Genomic DNA, 17,985 nt, shown 5'->3' on the forward strand with positions numbered 1-17,985 from the left:
CTTTTTCTGCAGGGGTTTGTTCCAATTAAAGTGAATCTACTCTCCTGTAAAGTTCTCTTTATCCAGCTACCACCAACTTACTGAGAACTCCACTACCTGCTCCAGCCTCATCAAACACACATTCAGGACAAATCCTTCCATGTTAGCTGCTTTACATGTTGACTTTGTAATGACTTTTTGTACAAATATTTGTAAACAATAGTCTTATTTCTTTTACCTGTTCTACTATAGCTACTGGAAAATAGAAAAATTATTTTAGGAATGTAATTTCTTGGTTTCCTTGTATTGTTCTCTGTGGGTATCTGTGGGTATCTCTGTGGGTATCTGTGTTTTGTTCATCTGCCTTGTCCTCACTTGAGGGCAAGAATCAAATTTATAGCCTTATATAGCCCTGTAACTAAAATATCTTTTAAAACCATAACTCATTTGTTTACCACTCCTCTGGAGATTTGTATAGATTTATTTAGATATGTTTATATCACACCCATCTGCTGATATTAACATGGATATTAGTGATTTTGTCATGTGCCAAATAGTTACTTAATTAAGACTTCCAAAGACTGACAATCAGAATTGGAATTCTCTAAATTTGAGTCTACAGAGTTTGGTGGTGACTATGTATATATACATACATACATACATACATACATATATATATATGTACTTATATATATATATAATATTCTGGATATATACTAACTAGTGTCAAATGCTCAACAGAAGAACCTTGTTAATGTTAATGCTAATTCAGTTATTCAATGTTTCGTTAAGTAACTTGATTACTGTATCTAGTCCTGAAGAGGCTATTTGATCTCTCTCTCAGCTGACTTGATTTCTACAACTTTTCCAAAGTCATACAGCCAAGAATAACCTAGAAGTGGACTTGAGTTTGTATGTCTAGAAAGCTTGCATTTTTCACATTGGGCAGAATTACATCAATGTTTTGTTCTCCCACCTCCACCCATGACCTGTTTTTCTGTATTTTAAACATAAGTGATCAGCAGCATAATCTATGAAGTCACCCATGTCATAAATCAGGAAGCCCTCTGAGGCTGCTCCATCTTCCTCCGAGACCATTTATAATTAGTCCCAAAGATCAGGAGAGTTGACCTCTTTAATATTCCTGGTACTTTGACTCTTTTTTTCTACCTCTACTGCCTTAGATAAATTCCTTATTTAAATTAACATTCTTCTCTTTCTCTCACCTACTCCCCTCTATTGAATCCACTTATCAACAAATTATCTACATGGCAAAATTAACTTCCCACACATACACATTGGAGAAGGCAATGGCAACCCACTCTAGTACTCTTGCCTGGAAAATCCCATGGATGGAGGAGCCTGGTAGGCTGCAATCCAGGGGGTCGCTAAGAATCTGACAAGACTAAGCGACTTCACTTTCACTTTTCACTTTCATGCATTGGAGAAGGAAATGGCAACCCACTCCAATGTTCTTGCCTGGAGAATCCCAGGGACGGGGGAGCCTGGTGGGCTACCGTCTATGGGGTCACACAGAGTCGGACACGACTGAAACTACTTAGCAGCAGCAGCATACATACACATATGCATGAACACACACACACACACCGTCACCACCATAAAATTCAAGATAAAATTCAATTTCCTTGGTATGCCATATAGTGTTCTCTATGACCCAATCACTGCCTAACTCCCTCTGGGCTTTGCTGACATATCACACCTTTTATTTTATTCCTCAATTGTATTAAATCACGCATTTTCCCCTGAATATCTCAAGGGTTTTTATGTTTCTGCAACTGTTCAGCAGCTCCAATTATCTGATTATGCTTTGCTTCCCCCAATCTCTTCAGGTCAAGCAGTGCTTCTTCTGTGAGGCCTTCTGTGAGTCTCCCCTTTGGGAACACTGGCATTGACTGCCGAACATTAATCTCACCCAAAATTTATTGGCTTAAATTAGCGTAATCTCATTGCTTTATTTTATATGGCTTCAGGATAATGTATTTCACAACTCCAGCCAAAGTTAGTTTCCCTGTTATTTTACAAGATTAGCATCTTTTACAAGGCTTTAATTTCTTGAATGGCAATAAATCTCTGACATTCATTTTTGTAGTGGTAATATATGTAACTCCTACATGGTAGGTATGACCATATTATTTCTATAATAGGCACTGCCATTTAGTAACTAGAATCATATTTGTCTTTGTCATATAGTAGACTGTCATGTAGAAGATTCAATCATAGTTCAACTGTCATAGAGCAGGCACTTAAACGTTCACATAATAAATTAGTATTTGAATAGCAGTACTTAACATGATAATTTAGACAAAGTTGTGAATTAATCAATATTTTTCAGCATAATGCAATTTCACCGTGCTCTTATCATAGTTAGTGTTTCCTTTTAGTGACTTTATCCAGTGTTTTCAGATCTTGAGATTGTTTATGGTAAATTTATCATTTTTCAGACAATTCTGTCCTTAAAAAGATCTCCATCCATGTCATTATACTATTTTCTGCTTTCATGAAATTATATTACTAAATCAGATTGTGTCAGGTTTGCTTCAATGTGTTCTTGATAGCTTTATTGAAGTATAGTTGATATATTAAAAATGACACATATTTAATATATACAGTTTGATGACTTTATAAATAAGTATACAGTCATGATATCATCATCACAATCAAGTTAATAAACACGTCTATCACCTTCCAAAGTTCCTTGTGTCTTGTTTTCATGAGGTAAGAACACAAGGTAAGATCTGAACATGAGGGTACTCTAACAAACTTTTGACTGAGCAATATTGTGTTGTTAACTACAAGCACTAGGTCAAACAGCAGCTCTCTCAACCATAATCATCTTGTGTAATTTGTAACTTTATACTCATGGAGTAACAACACCTTATTTCCCCTCTGCCCATCTCCAACCACCATTCTACTTTTTTCCTCTGTAAGTTTGATTATGCTTTTTTTAACAATTAAAAAAGAAACCACAATTCACCTATTTCACCCACCCTCTGTCTTCTGCCACTGATGAAAACCAATCTGTTCTCTGTAACTATGAGCTTGTTGGTTTTTCTCTTTTAGATTACACATGTTAAAGTCACATGGTATTTGTCTCTGTCTGACATATTTCACCTAGCATAATGCCCTCAACATCCATCTGTGGTGTCACAGATGGTAAGATGTCATTATTTTTATGGCTGAATAATATTCCATTATACCCACCTACAGCCAGAAAACCTGGAATGTGAAGTCAAGGGAGACTTAGGAAGCATCACTACAAACAAAGCTAGTAGAGGTGATGGAATTCCAGTTGAGCTTTTTCAAATCCTAAAAGATGATGCTGTGAAAGTGCCGCACTCAATACGCCAGCAAATTTGGAAAACAGCAGTGGCCACAGGACTGGAAAAGGTCAGTTTTCATTCCAATCCCAAAGAAGGGCAATGCCAAAGAATGTTCAAACTACCGCACAATCCCGCTCATCTCACACGCTAGCAAAGTGATGCTCAAAATTCTCCAAGCCAGGCTTGAACAGCATGTGAACCGTAAACTTCCAGATGCTCAAGCTAGATTTAGAAAAGGCAGAGGAACCAGAGATCAAATTGCCAACATCCACTGGATCATAGAAAAGAAAGAGAATTCCAGGAAAACATTTACTTCTGCTTGATTGACTACACCAAAGCCTTTGACTATGTGGATCACAACAAACTGTGGAAATTTCTTAAACAGATGGAAATACCAGACCACCTGACCTGCCTCCTGAGAAATCTGTATGCAGATCAAGAAACAACAGTTATAAATGGACATGGAGCAACGAACTGGTTCCAAATAGGGAAAGGAGTATGTCAAGGGTGTATACTGTCACCCTGTTTATTTAACTTCTATGCAGAGTACATCATGAGAAATGCTGGGCTGAATAAAGCCCAAGCTGGGATCAAGATTGCCAGGAGAAATATCAATAACCTCAGATATGCAGATGACACCAACCTTATGGCAGAAAGTGAAGAAGAACTAAGGAGCCTCTTGATGAAAGTGAAAGAGGAGAGTGAAAAACCTGGCTTAAAGCTCAACTTTCAGAAAACTAAGATCATGGCATCAGATCCCATCACTTCAAGTTGAATAGATGGGGAAACAATGCAAATAGTAGCTGACTTTATTTTTGGGGGGCTCCAAAATCACTGCAGATGGTGACTGCAGCCATGAAATTAAAAGACACTTGCTCCTTGGAAGAAAAGCTATGACTAAGTTAGACAGCATATTAAAAAGCAGAGACATTACTTTGCCAACAAATGTCAGTCTAGTCAAAGCTATGGCATTTCCAGTAGTCATGTATGGATGTGAGATTTGGACTATAAAGAAAGCTGAGCACCAAATAATTGATGCTTTTTTTGTTTGTTTTGTTTTGTATATTTATTTATTTCAATTGAGGCTAATTACTTTACAATATTGTAGTGGTTTTTGCCATACATTGACATGAATCAGCCACGGGTGTACATGAATCCCCCATCCAGAACCCCCTCCCATCTCCTTCCCCATCGCATCCCTCTGGGTTGTCCCAGGGCACTGGCTTTGAGTGCCCTGTTACATGCATCAAACTTGGACAGGTGATCTATTTCACATATGGTAATATACATGTTTCAATGCTTTTCTCTCAAATCATCCCACCCTTGCTTCTCCCCACAGAGTCCAAAAGACTGTTCCTTATATCTGTGTCTCTTTTGCTGTCTCGCATATAGGGTCGTTGTTACCATCTTTCTAAATTCCATATATATGCGTTAATATACTGTATTGATATTTTTCTTTCTGACTTACTTCACTCTGTATAATAGGCTCCAGTTTCATCCAGCTCATTAGAACTGATTCAAATGCATTCTTTTTAATAGCTGAGTAATATTCCATTGTGTACATATCCCAAAACTTTCTTATCCATTCGTCTGCCAGTGGATATCTAGGTTGCTTCCATGTCCTAGCTATTGTAAACAGTGCTGCGATGAACATTGGGGTACACATATCTCTTTCAATTCTGGTTTCCTCGGTGTGTATGCCCAGCGGTGGGATTTCTAGGTCATATGGCAGTTCTTTAAGGAATCTGCATACTGTTCTCCATAGAGGCTGTACTGGTTTGCATTCTCACCAACAGTGTAAGAGGGTTTCCTTTTCTTTGCACCTTCTCCAGCATTTATTCTTTGTAGACTTTTTGATAGCAGCCATTGTGACTCGCATGAGATGGTATCTCACTGTGGTTTTGATTTGCATTTCTCTGATAATGAGTGATGTTGAGCATCTTTTCATGTGTTTGTTAGCTTCTGAATGTCTTCTTTGGATAAATATCTGTTTAGTTCTTTGGCCCATTTTTTGATTGGGTTGTTTATTTTTCTGGAATTGAGCTGCAGGAGTTGCTTGTATATTTTTGAGATTAATTCTTTGTCAGTTGCTTTGTTTGCTATTATTTTCTCCCATCCTGAATGCTATCTTCTCACTTTGCTTATAGTTTCCTTCATTGTGCAAAAGCTTTTAAGTTTAATTAGGTCCCATTTGCACTTTGGACACCTTATCTCTGAATAAGGAGGCAAAAATATACAAAGGAGAAAAGAAAAATCTCTTTAACAAGTGGTGCTGGGAAAACTGGTCAACTGCCTATAAAAGAGTGAAAATAGAACACTTTCTAACATCATACACAAAAATAAACTTAAAATGGATTAAAGATTAAATGTAAGACCAGAAACTATAAAACTCCTAGAGGAAAACACAGGCAAAACACTCTCTGACAATAATCACAGCAAGATCCTCTATGACCCACCTCCCAGAGTAATGGAAATAAAAGCAAGAATTGATGTTTTTGAACTGTGGTGTTGGAGAAGACTCTTGAGAGTCCCTTGGACTGCAAGGAGATCCAACCAGTCAATCCTAAAGGAGATCAGTCCTGAATATTCACTGAAAGGACTGATGCTGAAGCTGAAACTCCAATACTTTGGCCACACGATGCAAAGAACTGATTCATTGGAAAAGACCCTGATTTGGGGCAAGATTGAAGGCGGGAGGAGAAGAGGATGACAGAGAATGAGATGGTTGGATGGCATCACCGACTCAAAGGACATGAGTTTGAGCAAGCTCTAGGAGTTGGTGAAGGATAGGCAAGCCTGGCATGCTACAGTCCATGGGGTCACAGAGTTGGGCACAACTGAGCAACTGAACTGATATATATGCAATATATCTTCTTTATTCATTCATATATTGATGAACAATTTAGATTGTTTCCATATCCTTATTGTAAATAACGCTGCAATGAATACAGGGATCATATATATATTTTTAGTTAGTTGTTTTGTTTCCTTCAGATAAGTACCCAGAAGCTGAATTTCCGGATCATATGGTAATTCTGTTTTTAAATTTTTGAGGAAGCTCTCTATTGTTTTCAGTTGTGGCTCCACTAATTTTCATGCCAACCAACAGTAATATTTCCTTTTCTCCACATCCTCACCAACACTTAATATTTCTTGTCTTTTTGATAATAGCTAACATAAAATAAGGTATGGGAAAGTAAAAATGTTAAGCTACAAAATGGCATTAAACTTAAGCTATTATCAGCTTAGACTGTAATATGTAAAATTTTTTATATCTAAGGCTCATGGGAACCAAAAAAGAACTATAGTAAATATACAAAAGCAAAGGAAAAGAAATACAACTATACCACTGAAAAAAGACATCAAACTACAAAGGAAAAGAGCAAGAGAAGAACAAAAGAACAGAAAAGAACAATAAAAATAGCCAGAAAAAAATTAACAAAATGGCAATAAGTACAGATTATCAACAAGTTCTTTTAATATAGAGAATGGGGCTTGCCTGGTAGCTCAGTGGTAAAGAATCTGCCTGTCAAGTGGGAGACATGGCTTCAATCCCTGGGTCAGAAAGATCCCTTAGAGAAAGAAATGACAACCCACTATAGAAATTTGCCTGGGAAATTAAATGGACAGAGAAGTCTGGTGGGCTATAGTCCATGGGGTCACAAAGAGTCAGACATGACTTAGTGGCTAAACAACTATACCTATTTTTTATTATATATATATATATATATATATATACACACACACATATATATATAATAAAACTGACATGGAATAGGTTAAAATTAGAACCTCTTGCTGTTTTTGAATCCATGGATTATGGTTAACAGAACATAAAGGGAAAATTTAGTTTATAACTAGTAATACCATTATGAAACATGACAACGACCATCATTTTCACATACATTAAAATACCTACCACATGCCAGACCTAGGAGCCTAGGGGAAACTTCCAAGGTAAACAGCCCTGCTTAGTAACCACTACAGTCCTTTTCTTCTGAGGACAGCATATATTTTGAAATGACAGAATGTAGTTAATTATAAAGTCTCCTGATAGGATTTGTACCTCATCATCTGCTAAAACCCAAGAGCACAGTCCCTTTATCACAACTCAGCCTGTGATGCAATGCAATGCTAGGACTTTGTCAAAAGAGTTGAACTGTTGCCTATCCTATCTAACTATGATCTTGGCAACATATTCTATGAGAAAGCTAACAGTTTTGCCTCATAATCAATTTTGCCTTCAGGGCTCTAGAACTCTATTTTTACTCCCATTTTGGTTTCATCTGCGTAAGAATTGAGCTATGCCCACCAAATCAACCTGATGCGATTCATACCACTTTTCTCATCAGTCAGTCATTCCCCATTTTCATCCAACAGCTTTCTAAGAAACTATATTCTTTGGAAGCCAAGTACAGTGACTCTCCCTTGTTTTAAAACCCCCTTCTTCTGAAAGTCATCTGAGCTTTTCATTTCTTCCTACCTTACTGCTTCCCTGTGTGCGTACGTGTGAGGGGCCTGTACATTTCTGAGCATAGTCAAGACCACTGCTAGGCTAGTATCTCCTGTGAGTATGTCTCACTGAGAGAACTGTGATATCAGAAATACCATCAAAACCAGAGTATAGAAGATATCCATCAACTGAGTTTAACCATAGGCTGGTCTGCTGTTTTGTTCTCTTCTTAGGAGAAAAGAAAGTATAAGCATAATATTTCTATAGGAATTGCATGCTACTTCTGCCAATATCTCTAAACAAATGGTTTCTCTGCCCGCTGTGTGTGCTGTGCTTAGTCGCTCAGTCATGTCCAACTCTTGGTGACCCCATGGTCTGTAGCCCACCAGGCTCCTCTGTCCATGGGGATTCTCCAGGCAAGAATACTGGAGTGGCTTGCCATTCCTTTCTCCAGGGGATCTTTCCAATCCAAGGATCGAACCCAGGTCTCCCACATTACAGGTGGGTTCTTAACCATCTGAGCCACCAGGGAAGCCCCCCACCCCCATCGCCTACTAAAAGAGGGAATTTATTCAAACTGTCCAGTATCAGACTCCACCACTACATACAATCTTACCTGGGTAGCTTCCCCTGGAGGTATTCAATATTACAAACCTCTCATCTTTTATAATCAATATGTGCTTAATTTTTCTTTGTAATAAGGAGAATCTACCCCTCCAACTCCCAGGTGGCACAGTGGTAAAGAATCTACCTACCAATGAAGGAGATGCAAGCTTAATCCCTGAGTCAGGAAGATCCCCTGGAAAAGGAAATGGACACCCACACCAGTATTCTTGCCTGGAAAATTCCATGGACAGAGAAGTCTGGTGGGCTACCGTCTAGGGGTCACAAAGAGTCAGACGTGACTGAGCACTTACCTACCACCACCACAAGAGAATACTTGCTTTGAAATCTGAAAGAACTGGGTTTAAATCTCCAGTCTCTGCTGAAAATTATTATCATGGGAAACTTAATACTAACTTCAAGTTCCTTCAAGGATTAAATGACAAAATGTATCAAACATAGCAATATAGGAGATGTTTTATAGTTGTCTATGAAATGTCTTTTCCTTAAAATAATACGAGGGAAGTCTTGAATTATTTTGTGCAAAAGTCAGATAACATAAAGGCAAATGAGTTTCTCTCAATAAGGCCAAAAGATTCTCTGAACCTTAAGCAATATCAAGCAATTACAAAAGATGCAGAAAGAGCCCCTTGCATGGCCCTGCAGTCAGTGAGGCTAAACATGGCACGTAGCCAGAATCAGATGTAAGTGCTGAAGAAACTGGCTCTGGAGTTGGGCTACCACTTATGGCTCTTTGTTGAGCAAAGATCTTCACCTCTCATGTACTCTAGTTTCCTCATCTCTGAAATAGTTTCTGCTTCGTAGGTTTGTTAAGAGGCTTAGAGTTGATACATAAAGCATAAGGCAGAAGATGAACAGAGAAGCAGAAAAATAAAGATGTATTACTGACCACCTCTGTAGACCTGAAAGTTTATTTACCCAGACCTGAGCACCAATCTTTTATTTTATGTGATTATTAAGAATGACTACATGCTTTCCACATGGTGAAATTTCGTTGGTGCATATATCACATAACCTTTCCTTCCAAGTGATTTCACATTTTTTGAAATTTATTTTATTGAGGTACAGTTTATTTACAATGTTAATTTTTGCTGTACAGCCAAGTGATTAACTTATACATGTATATTCTTTTTCATATACATATTCTTTTCCATATGGCTTATTATAGAATATTGAATATAATTCCCTGTGCTTTACAGTAGGACCTTGTTGTTTCTCTGTTCTATATATAATAGTTTGATTCTGCTAATCCCAAACTCCAAATTCATTCCTCCTCCACTGGCACCACACCCCAACTTGTCAACCACAAGTCTCTATGTCTGTGGGTTTGTTTCTGTTTCATAGATAAGTCCATTTGTGTCATATTTTAGATTACACATGTAATTGATATCATATAATATTTGTCTTCTTCTTTCTTGTTTCACTTAGCATGAGAATGTCTAGTTCCATCCATGTTGCTGAAAATGGCAGTTTTTCATTATTTATAATGGTTGAGCAATTTTTCATTGTGTGTATATATATATATACACACACACACATATACATATATATATATATATTTATATATATATATATATATACACCACATCTTTACTTATTCATCTGTTAGTAGACATTTAGGTTTCATCCATTTCTTGGCTATTGTAAACAGTGCTGCTATGCACATAAGAGTAGATGCATCTTTTTGAATTATAGTTTTGTCTGGATATGTGCCCAGGGATGGGACTGCTAGATCATATAGAAACTCTATTTTAAGTTTTTTAAGGAACCTCCATACTGTTGTCCATAGTGGCTGTACCAATTTATATTCACCCAACTGATTGCTTTTGTTTGCCCTCTCTTTCCCACTGTTGTTCATATAAGGTACACATTCTCCCCTAGAACTTTCTATCATCTACACATTTTCTCCTGCTTAGTTTTTAATCATGATGACTTACATGTAAAAACCTACAGGGATATTTCCATTGTTTTTCATTCTTACCTTTTGACATATTTTAAACGTTTCATTTCAAATATTTTTGATGAAATAAAAATTCCAAGTTTTTAGTTGTTCGTTCACACATTCAAATAACTTCAAATCACAGAGACTTGTGACTCTTAAACCATTCATTCCAAAAGAAAGAAAAACAGATCAGTGCTGGGAAAAAGCACTGGAAGCAAATATTGGTGCAAATGTTCATCTTAAAGAAGTTCTGATTATGTTTCTTGTAAAATGATAGCTATAGGAAGCACAGATTTTGACCTGTAGCTTCTACTCTATTTAAATCTAATACAGCCAACAAACTGTCACAATAGTGTACTTTTCTTCTTACTGTGGTTAAGTCAAGACATGACTTATTTGGAACAAACCTATCCTAATACCTCAACAGCTGACTTCAGCTTTAAGAGAATCAACAGTCAGGCAAAATTTATTAATAAAGGAAGCGACCAAGACCAAGCAAGAAAAACATGAGGCTGAATGCTCTTAAGATCCTACTACAGAGATCTTCTTTTAAATCTTGTTTTAAAAGATTTGTTTTAAATGAATGTGGTTCAAATCTCTGAGTGTGGGGTTCTACATCAGTTGGTAGTAATTCTACCTTCCCCTTTTTATATGCTAATTATATATTAAAATCATTCTATTACACATTTTAACACGTAAGCCCTAGGTACCCCCTGTGCTATGGCTGAGAAGGTTATGAGAAGGCTGATCAGGAGGGCATACCATTTCCTGATAAAAGCTGTTTCTAAGAAATATAAATAGAAGCTTTTCCAAGACTGCAGCTTGATGCTATATTGGGAATCATGGAACATTTACAATATACTCCCATGCAAGACAATCTTGCGCTAAAGCGTTGCTAAAAGAGATAGAAACTTTGGAATTGACCACATATGCTATTCAGAAGTAATGGCAAATCCAATCTCCTATCTTAATCCTCACTTGCTATTATGGTAAGTAGCTTCCTGGTTTTAGGCTTTGCCCAGCAAACACTGTACTATTTTGCCCATTAGAAGTAGATAGTGAACATTCCTCTCAAAATTCCATTTGCTTGATCTGTAGCTACTGTAATAGAATTGAAATGAAAGATTTTTTAAATAGGATGAAGCCTTATATCTAAGCTCTTTTCAAATGAGATAGGTTTAATTCAAAACAGGAGAGAAATTTAACTCAAATATCTAAAAGAATACCATGCAATGATCTAGAAACTTTTATGAAGAGCTGATAAGAATGCCCCAAATTTTAAATTTAGATATTCATTTTATTATATGATAGTTTACCACACATTTTGACTCATTGGTTTCCTACAGAAGGTGCATATCTCAGTATCTCAAGTTTTTTGTATAAATTCTAGATGATGTTTGGCATTTTAAATAATTTCTGGAGGAAATCTTATAATTCATATGGAAAAAATATATGCATGATTAAGATGTTTGTGAAGCTCCCTAATTAATCTTGTGAACTTGGATGCTGGTTTCGCTATGGATATATTTCCTTAACACTCTGAATTTTATCATATGTTTAGAGTAATAAATACAATTCTTAACTTGAAGATGAAGGAAAAAATGGCAACATGATGCCACATTAAACCTGAGGAACAGATAATAAATATAAGACTATAGGTTAAATTCTTCTCAGAGACATCAGTGAGCTTCAAGATATCCCCAGGATTTGCTGGACCAAGATCTGGAAGAAGACAATGAATCAGAGACAGTGATATAAGCTCAGGCACTCAAAGCACACATGCCCTAAGAATACTGACCACTTCTGTGGGAATAGCTGAAAAACTGAGCAGTGCTTTTGATGGCCTTCTGGGACTGCAGAAATAAAGGTCAAAATTAGGAACACTGATAATGCACCCACTCCAAACAGTGATACCCATAAAGTAAGTTAGAATAAGTAAACCCTCTCCTGAGCATGCAACCTATCATCTTTTGGGACAGGGAAGCTTAACTCTTGACTTTAAGTATTTCTCAACTTGTAGAACACTGATGCAGCCTGAAAAAAGCAAATAAAAATCCACTATGAAGGATGACATCATATGAAAGTTATCAAAAAAATTTTTCAAATGATTTTTAATATAATATTATTTAAAGTCAAATAAAATGAGGTACTCAAGGAAAGGCAAAATCATGAGTGAAAACCAGCAGACACAATAGATAAAGAGCCTTCCTGGGTTTGGGGCTTCCTTTATGGCTCAGCTGGTAAAGAATTCACCTGCAATGCAGGAGACCTGAGTTCGACCCCTGGGTTGGGAAGATCCCTGGAGAAGGGAAAGGCTACCCACTCCAGTATTCTGGCCTGGAGAATTCCATGGACGGTATAGTCCATGGGGTCGCAAAGGGTCAGACAGGACTGAGCAACTTTCATTTTCACTTTCCTGGGTTCGAGAATTCCCATGCTCCACCTCAGGCAGGAGAGCTAATGCATAGCCCCGCCCACTATTGACTGTAGTTACAAACTTCATCCAACCAGAAAATGTGGCCATAAAGCCTAGAAGCTGTGTAGCCTAGCAATGTTTGAGCACAGAGTCCAGGCAGGCAGAGCTGATTGTCCGTAGAGCAAAGCCAGTGGCCCTGTTTGGCCAGAGAACTTGGGTTACAGGTTGGCTTGAGACAGGATCACAAACAAAGCCTTCCTGGCCTTGGAAGTAGTTTTCCTGCTCTTCTCAGGAAACTAATTTGTAGCCCCACCCATTGCTGAATATAGCCTTCAGCCTGTCATACCAGGGAACCTAACCAAAGCACACAGGAAGCTGCATAACCCATCCAACCACCCTGCTTACAGTGACACTTGAACAGACAGAATAGTCTGCGACTTTCTCCATCTACAGAGCATAACCAGGGGCTCTGCCAAGTCACTGCAAAGGTTTGCCTGATTTGGGTCCCCAAACAATGAGCTACGCAGGTCATGGGACCTGTTCTGTCAAGGACAACGGCAGGGAAGCTAATTCATAGCCTTGCCTACTTCTGTATAGAGCTCAGGCCCAGTTGTCTAGAAAGCCTGACCAGAGAGCCTAGGTAACTTCAGAGTCCGTCCTACAGCCTGACTTAGGCAGGGAAGCAAGCCAGTAGTCTATCCAAGTGTTCTCAGCCAGGAGCAACCCCCACCACCTAAGGGCTCAGACAGTGACCTTGCCTCAAAATAGACCCTGCTAACAAGCCTCACCTGCCAAAGGACAATGCCAGCAGATAAATCTAGAAATTAAACCTGAACTGATTGGAGAAGAACTGTCTCTGCCAAATCAAACTTGTAAAGTATGGAAGAGGAAACCACTTATTCAAATGTGCAGATACCTATGTGAGGAATCAAGGTTCACAACAAATCAGGTAAGCAGGGTATCAAAGAGAACTCATAAAGATCTAATGTGCTATGTGAGGTGTGCTTAGTCACTCAGTTGTGTCCAACTCTTTGTGACCCCTTGGACTCCTCTGTCCATGGGGATTATCCAGGCAAGAGCACTGGGGTGGGTTGCCATGCCCTCCTCCAGGGGATAAAGAAATGGAAATCTATGAACTGTCTAAGAATTCAGAATAATCCCCCTAAAGAAGTTTTGTGAACTACAGGAACACAAACAGACAACTAAACAAAATTAGGAGCACAATGAATGAACAAAACAAGAAGTTCAACAAAGAAACAGAGATCATAAAAAAAAAAAAGGTCAAACAGAAACCCTAGAGCTAGAAAGAACAATGACTGAACTGAAGAATTCAATAGACAGCTTCAAAAAACTTAACCATGTGGAAGAAAGATGAATGACCCAGATGATAGGATATTTGAAATTATCCAATCAGAGGAGGAAAAAATAAAATAAATGAACAAAATACATACACACACACATACACACAGTATAGGAAAAATGGACATCCAGATCAATAAGGTGCAAACAGGATGAACTTAAACAGGGCTACACAAAGTCACATTATAAAGTGTCTAAAGTCAAAGCATTTTGAAGACTGCAAGTGTAAACTCTTTACACTTGCAGATGTTATATATAAAATAACCCCCATAAGATTACTGACAGAAACTTTTCAGGCTGAGATATAATGGGATGACATATTCATATTCAAAATATTGAAAGAAAAAATTGTTAAAAAATAATTCTACATCTAGCAAAATTATTCTTCAGAAATGAAGTAGATAAAACCTCTAGCAAACAAACAAACAAACAAAAACTGGGGAGTGCATCACCAGTAGATCTGACATACAAGAAATGCTACAGGGAATTCTTTGAGTGGAAGCAAAAGGATGGAAGTTACCAACATAAAAACATAAGAAGGTAGCATGAAACTCACTGGTTATGGTAAATACATAGTTAAAATTAGATTCTGTAATATGGTAATAGAAGCGTACAATCCACTTACAAATCTATTTTAAAAGTTGAAAAGCAAATGTAGTAAAAATAACCATAACTACAATAATCTGTTATTGGATATACAATATAAAAATATGTAAACTATAACATTAATAACCTAAAATTTGAAGGAGAGGAGAAGTAAAAGCATAAAGTTTAGGAATATTATCAAATATAAGTTGCTACCGGTTTAAAATAAAGTGTTCTAAATTTCATTTATTTTATATAAACCTCATAGTAACTACAAGGGAAAAACCTGCAATAATTACATAAAAGAACATGATAAAGGAGTCAAAGCATATTAATACCAAAAGGCATCCAAACATCCCCCTAAAAGACAGCAGGCTAAGAAACAAAAATAATGGATCTACAAAACAGCCACAAAACAATAAAACACCAATAGTGAGTCCTTACCTATCAATAATTATTTTAAACATAAAAGGATTAAGCTATGTATTAATAATTAAAAGCATGGAATGACTGAATGAATCAAAAACAAGATTTTACAATGTTAACTATGAAACATTCACCTTAAAGATACATATAGACTGAGAAGGAAGGAGTACAAAAAGATGTTTCAAGCAAATGGTAACCAAGATCAATTAGGTATAACTATAGACTTATATCCGAATGACTAGATTTTAAACTAAAAATGGTAAAAAGTGATAAAAAAAAAAGGATATCCTATAGTAAAGAGGGGATCAATTCATCAAGAAGATATACTAATTCTAAATATTCACCTATCCAATATCAGAGCACTAATCTATAAGCAAAAATTAACAGAGCTAAAAGGAGAAATAAACATGAATTCAGTAATAGTTGGACACTTTAATACATCAGTTTCAACGATGGATAGATCATCCAGGCAGAGAATCAATAACAAAACAGCAGATTTGAACAACCTTATCAACCAGACAAACCTAACAAACATAAACAGAACATTCTATCTGACAACAGCAGCATACACATTTCTCTCAAGCATACACAGAACATTTTCTAGGATAAAAGATATGTTAGTCCACAAAACAATTTTTAGTAAATTCAATAAAATGAAATCATACAACTATCTTCTCTAACCACAATGATATGAAGTTAGAAATCAATATAGAAGTAAAACCAGAAAACTCATGAATACATGGAAATTAAGCAACACTCTCCTGAACAACCAATAGATCAAAGAAGAAATTAAAGAGGAAATTTAAAAGTATCTTGAGTCAAACAAATGGAAACACAGCATACCACATCTTATGAGATGCAGGAAAAGCAGTTCTTAGAGGAAAGTTTATTGCAATAAACAGAAACAAGAAAGATTTAAATAAACAAATCTATGTCTTAAGAAACTAGAAAAAGAAAAACAAAGTGAGCCCAAAGTTAGAAGAGGTAAAGAAATAATAAAGATTAGAGTGGCAATAAATGAAACTGAGAAGAGGAAAATAATAGAAAACAAATAAAAGAGTTGGTTCTTTCAAAAGATAAATAAAATTGACAAATTTTTAGCTACACTAACCAAGGAAAAAAGAGAGAGGACCCAAATCAATAAAATCATAAATGAAACAGGAGACATTACAACTGATATCACAGAAATACAAAGGATCATAACAGAATACTATAAATAACTCTACACCAACAAACTGGACAACCTAGAAGAAACAGAAAAATATCTAGAAATATCAATATAAAACCCATCAAGCCTGAATGAGAAAGAAATAGAAAATCTGAACAAACTAATTACTAGTAAGGAGATTGAATCATTAATCAAAAATTTCTCAACAAAGTTAAACATAGGACCAGAATCTTTTGCTGGTGAATTTTACCAAACATTTAAAGAAGAATGAATACCAATTATCAAACTCCTCTGAAAAGTCGAAAAGAATGGACTATTTTCACACTCATATTATGAGTATAGCATTACCCTGATACCAAAGCCAGTAATGGACTCTATAAGAAAAGAAAACTGTAAGCCAATATCCTTAATGAACATGGATACAAAAAATTTCACAATAAAATACCAGCAAACCAAATTCTGAGCACATTAGAAGGATCATTCACCATGATCAAGTGAGATTTATCCCTGGGATGCAAGGATATCTTAACGTTTGTAAATCAATAAATATGCTATACCTGATTAGTAGTTAGTCACTCAGTCATGTCCGACTCTGTGCAACCCCATGTACCCCAGAGGCCCACCAGGCTCCTCTGTCCATGGGATTCTCCAGGCAAGAATGCTGGAGTGGGTTGCCATTTCCTTCTCCAGATTAGTAGAATAAAAGGAAAACAATTATATGATCACCTCAATAAACACAGAAAAAGTAGTTGAGAAAATTCAACATGTATTTACGCTAAAAAGTCTTTAAAAATTAGGTATGGAAGGAATGTACAACAACATAATAAAGGTCATGTATGACAAGACCAAAGCTAACCTCATACTCAGTAGTAAAAGCTTCATCCTCCAAGATCAGGATTGAGACAAGGGAACCTGCTCTCACCACTCCTATTCAGCATATTACTGGAAGCCCCAGCCAAGTAACTAGGTAACATAAAAAATAAAAGACATCAGAATTGAAAAGGAAAAAGTAAAGTTGTCTCTATTTGTATAATAATTTTATACATAAAAAAAAAATCCCAAAGACTATACACACACACACGCACAGATGTAAGCAGCAACTTCAATGAAGTTGTAGGACAAGAAATTAGCATACAAAAACCAGTACATTTACTGATTCACTAACAGTAAATTATCCGAAAAGGAAATAAAGAAAATGATCCCATTTACAGTAGCACAAGAGCAATGAAACACTGAGGAATAAATTTAACCAAGAAAGTGATGATATCTACACTGAAAACTATAAGACATCAATCAAATTGAAGTAGACACAAATAAGTAGGAAAGCATCCCATGCTTATGTGTTGAAAGAATTAATATTATTAAAATGCTCATTGTATACAAAATGATCTATAGATTAAATGCAATCCCTATCAAGATTGCAATAGCATTTTTTTAAGAAAGAGAAAAGCAATCCTCAAATTCATTTGGAGCCACATAAGACTCCAAATAGCTAAAGCAATTCTGAGAAAAAACAAAGGAGGCATCGCACTTCCTGATAAACTCTTAATATGTTATACACTAGAATAATTAACCACATTATACTGGCATAGACACATAAACCAATGGAATAAAGAGTTTAAAAGTGAAGTCATAAATACACGGTCAACTAATATTTGACAAAGAGCCAAACACAGTCAATGGAGAAAAGAT

Source organism: Giraffa tippelskirchi, chromosome 4 (assembly GCF_054371585.1).
Source record: "Giraffa tippelskirchi isolate mGirTip1 chromosome 4, T2T-mGirTip1v1.2.pri, whole genome shotgun sequence".
Classification (NCBI taxonomy): domain Eukaryota; kingdom Metazoa; phylum Chordata; class Mammalia; order Artiodactyla; family Giraffidae; genus Giraffa; species Giraffa tippelskirchi.